Below are 6,720 nucleotides of genomic sequence, written 5' to 3'. Positions count from 1 at the left end.
ACAGCTGCTTGCTTGCTCCCCCCTGGTGGGATGGGGAAGAGAATCCAAAGAGTAAAAGTGAGAAAACAACTCATGGGTTGAGATAAAAACAGTTTAATAGGTAAAGCAAAAGCCACGCGCACAAGCAAAACAAAACAAGGAATTCATTGACCGCTTCCCATGGGCAGGCAGGTGTTCAGCCATCTCCAGGAAAGCAGGGCTCTATCACACGTAACAGTGACTTGGGAAGACAAACGCCATCAGTCTGAACATCCCCCCTTTCCTTCTTCCCCCAGCTTTGTATGCTGAGCGTGATGTCCTATGGTCTGGAATACCCCTTGGGTCAGTTGGGGTCAGCTGTCCCGGCTGTGTCCCCTCCCAACTCCTTGTGTCCCCCCAGCCTCCTCTCTTGTGGGTTGGGGTGAGAAGCAGAAAAGGCCTTGGCTCTGTGTGAGCACTGCTCAGCAATAACTAAAACATCTCGGCATTGTCAACACTGTCTTCAGCACAAATTCAAAACACAGCCCCATACCAGCTACTGTGAGGACAATTAACTATCCCAGCCAAAAGCAGCACAATGCCTCAAGAGGAAGGTAAATGACGAAGATTGTTATGACCCTAAATCACTCTCCTTCGCTTTTTTTTTTTTTCCTTTAGGTCCATCTTCCAATTCCTAAATGCTTGGGGTTAATGATGCTCTTCAATGCCATCAGATTTTGCAATATTTAATTTCTTGGCAGAATTTCCCCCCATTGCCCTACTTTGACAACTCTTTCTCTCCCGCTGATCCTCAAGGTTTTCTTCACGCTGCATTACATCTATCCATTACCCCGCTGTTATTTTGCTCCAAAGGTATATTTCAAGGCTTTTACGAAGCATATTCAAGCTCCCTGACAACGGCGCTCGGGTGGATGTAATAGTGTGACAGACCATGTGAATGCCATAAAGTGCAGAGATAGCAGGTGGAGATCTGGCCGGTGCGGGCCTGACTGGCTGCAGTGACTGGCATTTCACACCTAGGTGAAGGGAGAAGGAGAACCTGGCCTGAGACTGGTAGAGCTGGGGAAAAAATAAGTCTCAGCCAGTGAAGTCTGTCTGCCACTGAAATGGAAGCACAAACCTTCAGGTTAAGGTATTCAGGCAGGGTATTCACAGCTCAGCTTGTTTTGGTCAGTCACTTGGCTTGGGAGAAAAGGAGGGATGGTGCTTGTGGAGCAGAAGGAGCTGTGGCCAGGGCTCAGTTCGACCATGAGGTTGGGAATTACTGCGTGTGGGGAAGGTTTGGGGGTGAAAGCAGTGTTTTTCCCTGGTATGTGGCCTTTCTCATCCAGCAGAACTGTGAATGTTCATCCTTAGGCTGCTCTTCACAGTGTCACTGCATGGTTGAGGTTGGAAGGGACCTCGGGAGGTCATCTGGTCCAACCCCCCTGCTCAGGCAGGGCCACCCAGAGCCATTTGCCTAGGACCGCGCCCAGACAGCTTCTGAATATCTCCAAGGATGGAGACTCCATAACCTCCCTGGGCAACCTATGCCAGCACTGGGTCGCCCTCACAGTAACAACGTGTTTCCTGATGTTCCGATGGCATCTCCTGTGTTTTGGCTTGTGCCTCCTGTCTTGTAAAGGTATGTGGTGGGTCTCCTGGAGGAAACAGTACCAAGAGATCAGAGAGATGAAGTGGTGATTTTGTTATATATGAAAATAAAATGTTACCTACTGGTACCAGGGTGTCTCACAGAGGACAGTGGAGACTCGGAGAATGGGGTGGTGAGAGCAGCTAGGACTGAGGCTTGAGCCTGAGTGGGAGGTGAGACGAGGAAGGGGAGCACCCTTCCTTGTAGGTGAGACGGGAGGCTTGAATGTGGGATGCAAGGAGAGGACCAGCAGCCGGGTGGTGCTGCTAGGTACTGGTGTTAGAGCTCCATGCCCAGACAGCGTGCTGTGAGCCCTGCAGCATCATTGCACGTGCATCCAGCAGCCTCAGAGGCTCAAGTCCTGCGCAGCCCATCGGGTCGTCTTTACTGAGCCACAGCTGAGTGCCAGGCAACCCCTCGCTGACGCCCTGGAGCTTAGCCATCTCCCAGTATAACCATCATTTTCCTGCTCCAGCCGCAGTGGATTTTAGCCAGAGATGGGGTTCACATTACAGTTATCACAGAGATCACAAGAACAAGTTGTCCTGGAGGTGGGAAGATCCTGGATCTCGGGGCTTTCCTCTGGGCAAGTCTCTTATGCTACTTTCCCCTTTCCAGCTTTCCATTTCCTAGGCTAAAACACTGAGTGCTGAGGGAAGAGCTTGGTATCGAATACGATATAAATGGGTTTTACTCACAAACTGAATTAAAACTAAGAAAGCTGGGAGAGGAAAAAAGCAATCCTGGAGCTGGAACAGCCCAAGCAATTGTTTGGAGTGGAGTAAACCATCCAATGTTAAATGGCGTATTTTGTTACCGGGAACTCAATCAAAGCCAGTGCGCTTCCTTCTGGGCAGCATCCCAGCAGCACGGGTTGCCCACTGAGCAGTGAGGACTTGCTGTGCCCGGGAGCAGTAGGTTATTTCTAACGCATAGCGCAATCAAATTTTACAGGGAAGGACAGATGCTATGTGAAAGCTGAGGGGACAGAAAACCTGTAGTGGGCTTCCCACTGGAAGGTGGCTGAAGCTCCTTCAGCTTGAAAGCCCTGAGACTCATTTCTCTGCTCTGTTGGCAGCACGGAAGGATGCTCGAGGGGAAAGAAATTCAGTGTAAACAGTGTCACCCATACTCGGGAAGGGGAAATAGCACAGCTACAAACCAGAAGAGACGCAGCCCAGAATTAGAGCCTGAGTTTATTTCACATTCGTTGTCTCATTGCATCTTAACATCCTGAAGCACTGCAGTAGCAGAGGGAAAGTGCACACCCGACGCTGACGTAAGGCTTTACCAACGGTGTGAAAAAAATGGGGACTTCTTGCCCTTTTTATGTAAACAGTGTAAAACTGAGTGGGAAAGTGCCTTTGAAGGGGGCATTAGATTCTCCACTGTGCAAGGGGAGTAACAGCAAGTGAGTCCAAGGAAGCACTTGTTAACGAGAAAAAGCATCAAGTCACATTCAGCAGCCCAGCCTGATGGGATACTTTATCCAAGCAGCAAGCAGAGTATGTTCTGCTTCTGAGCAAGTGGGTGGAGGAGATTAAGTCATCTGTGACCAGCAATACTGTTGGGGAAGTACCACATGAGCAGGAATTTCAGTTTTCCAGCTCCTTAGCTGGGGCAGGGATGGGATGTGGACATCGCTGGGGTGAGGCACCCCCCTTAGACACTAGGACAGGGGTTTAAACCGTTGAGTGATTCAATTGCTACCGACTTTTCCCCCCAAAGGCTCAGGTGGCTTTTATTTATTCGGCTCTTAATGGAAAATGTATTTGTCAGCAGTAAAATCCCATACTTGATTGTGTCTGTGTAATATATACACTTAATTGTAAAGCACGATGTTAATTCAGCATTATAGATATGGAGGGTGCAGAACATATAATTATTAGTTGTATAGTTTGAGTGCTAGCGTTGCGGGGGGATATTACCCTTGCAAGCAATCCCGTCCCCAGCTCCAGCCTTCCTCTGCTTTGGTGCTGTTCAACAGGGACGTGTCCTTGTCCCTGGGTTTGCCATCCATCCTGCAGCGTGCAGATCTGCTTGGGCCCCCAGCAGGAAGGTGGCACTGGAGAGGGACGCAGAAACCCTGTCACCCGGGTGGGAGTGTGGGCTGACTCAGCTGGAAACAACATGTTTTTAAGAGCACTCCTGTTCTGGCCGCCAAACAGCGTTTGGGGAGGCAAAGGGAGGTGCGGACGGAGACCCCACGGCGAGGAGCAGAGACAGGAGCAGGCACAGCGCGGTCCGAGGAAACTGGAAGAAGGTGGTGCCACAGCCAGAAACCACACTGGCTGGTGAGGAGTTTATTTACAAATATAATGGGTTAGTGATTGCATCTCGGTTTGGATGTCAGTGTATGTGACAGCTAGCTGTCATGGGGAGGATTTTATACAGCAAAATTCACGGTGGCACGCACTCAGACGTTATTTCAGGCATTTATGTTGTGGAAGGAGGCAGCAAGCGAAGCTGAGCATGCAGAGCAGGGGTAACTCAGCTTTTGTCTCCTGCTGTTCTGCTGCTGCAGACCCTGTGCACCTGCGAGCGTCAAGGTGGGGAGGGCCACGCTCCCGCTGCGCCGGTGGCCCCACGGCCAGGTTCCTCAGCCCTGGCCGGGAAATGTCCGGAGGCAACCAGGGCTGAGCCTTGGTGTCTGTGAGCACATCCACGTGCAGGAGGGCAGCAGTGAAGGCACTTGGTGCCAAGGTCAGTCGCTTGAAGGTGGTCATCTCATCTGTCCCCTTCTCCTCCACACAAGCTCTTGTGCTTACTTCTGCCCAAGGATGCCCTGGCTGGTCTCCTGCCCCTCCCGACCCCCCTCATCTGTCTCGTTTTCAGTGATGGTCATTAACTCCAACCCAAGATATTTTTTTACATGGATGTTCCTTATTCTTAACGTCTTGCCAGGACAGGACCAAGAAGGTAGAGGGAGAGGCTCTGCAGGGCTGGGGAAGGGAAGGGTGGGAGACACAACTGCAGGGAGGAGCAGGAGAGGCTGCAGGATGGGTAATGTGGACTAGGGACGTGCAAGCGATTAATTCCCCAGGAAGCGCAGGGTCAGGAGTCACCGCGGGGCGGAGGGAGAAAAAATACAGATAAGGCACTAGCCCAGAAGTAAAATGGACACTTATTTTAAGGTCTGCTTAGAGACGTGACCCAAGAGGCAGCAATCAGGCCTGGGATGTCATGGCCCTTCCCAGGCCCATAAGAAGGGCCCGTTCCCAGAAAGGGGTGTTGGGGGAAGCCTTTGGAGATGCTCAGTACTGTCTCAGGTTATCAGACATGACAGGGGACAGAAGTTGTACATCTGAGCCATGCAGAAAGCCCCTCTGATACCAGCTGGGTAATCCAGAAGCGTTGTGAGGAATGGGAAAAAATGCCCGAATTTTTAACAAACCCCATTTGGTGTCAAAACAGATGACCCTTAGTGAGCTGCCCGCAGCGGCCAAATGGAAAGACCCCACCAACCATCTCTTCTGACCACACATGGACCTTGGCTGAGAGCCGGCGAAGAGATAACTAAACACCTATGACAAGACAGCTGGATGCCAGTGATCAGTCAAATCCCCCCACCCACAGACCTCCCTTGGGCTTGGTCAGGTGCACATGGGCAATGTCCTAGAGGAGATGGCAGTGTTGGTGCTGGAGGACCTTCTCTCTGACTGCAAGGAGACCATCACTAACTCTGCATGTGAGGCCACTCCTGCCTGGTGGAAGTCTGTGGTACCAGTCACCCCCAGCTGTGAGCGTGTGAACGATGTCCGATGGGCCAGAAGTTGGTCTCTGGTCACACGGGATGTCTTCCCAGCATCCAAGTGCTGCATGAAAACACTTCAGACTTAATAAAATGTGAAAGATGACTCAGGATGAAACACATGTTTGCACACAGGCTTGATACCTGCCCAAGCAAGTCGCGAGATGACCAAAAGAGGGGAATATCTGTCAGCATTGCTAATGCTTTAATATACTGTGTGTCAGAAAATACGCGTGGGTTTACCTAACAGTAATATTGAGATCAAGACAACGGTGAATCCGATGAAGACATCCACTTAAGCAGAACAATAAATAAATAACATGTCATTTTTGTTTTTGCTGGTATTTGAATCCATCTTCTGGTGCCACTAAAATAAGATCAGGGCACGAATAGCAGCAGTAGAAAAACCAGATGGTGCACTTGAGGGAGCAGATGGTGCACTAGTGTGTCGTGTCATACTTATTACTGTTACTTACTTTATTATTTCTATTACGGTGGATCTCGGGATGGTCCTCACCTGTAATCAATATTTGTGGGTTGGGTTTTTTAATTCAGTAAACATTATGTTTCACATACTCAGAAAAAATCTGGTCGAGTGGTGATTTCCCTCTGTAGTACTGCCAAGTCTCAGGAAGCATTTGATGCAGTCAGAATTTCTTCAGAAAGAAACGTGTTTTGGGGAGTGGAGAAAAAAAAAAAATTGGCAGCGTGCGTTTATTCTTTAAGCACCCGGGGTCCAAAATAAAGTGGGAAACAGTCTGCGTGGCTCTTCTCTTAAACTCTTCCCTTTTGCCGTAACCTGGCTATGTTTCCTTATGCTGTGCTGGCTGCTCACCCGCTCCTTGGCCGCTTATCCACATACTGAAAGCTCAATCTGTTTCTGAAAGCGAACACGAACGATGCAGGTGATGAAGAAGTCAACTTTCGACTCACACCGGTTGGGGATGGCATGCAAGGACCGTGTTTTTCGTCCTCCCTTTGGGCAAAGGCTGCTGTGTCACAGCCTGTCCCTGCTAGCAGGCACGTTCGCAGTTTGCTGGGGAGGGCTGGGGCTCCTTGCCCAGCGGCGGGGGGGGACTTGCTGTGTTATTCGATGGCCCGCAATGATAAATGAGATCTCCCCCAGGCAGCTGGCCCACATGCAGCACGGCAGCGCGGAGGGACTGCACGTTTGCACTCCCCTTCCCTCCAACGCACTGTTGAGCACCGTGCTCACTCGCCGCTGCCGGCACGTCATTGGGAGCGTGGCCCTTCAGCTCCACGATGCTGCCGGGCACAGTGACAGGTGCGACAGCAGCCGAAGGCCGGCCAGCGGGTACGGGCGCCCCCCCCCCCCCCCCAAGGGAGGGGCGGGCCC

Source organism: Haliaeetus leucocephalus, unplaced genomic scaffold (genome assembly GCF_000737465.1).
Source record: "Haliaeetus leucocephalus isolate CR32 unplaced genomic scaffold, Haliaeetus_leucocephalus-4.0 Scaffold217, whole genome shotgun sequence".
Lineage (NCBI taxonomy): Eukaryota > Metazoa > Chordata > Aves > Accipitriformes > Accipitridae > Haliaeetus > Haliaeetus leucocephalus.
This window is presented reverse-complemented; position numbering follows the sequence as displayed.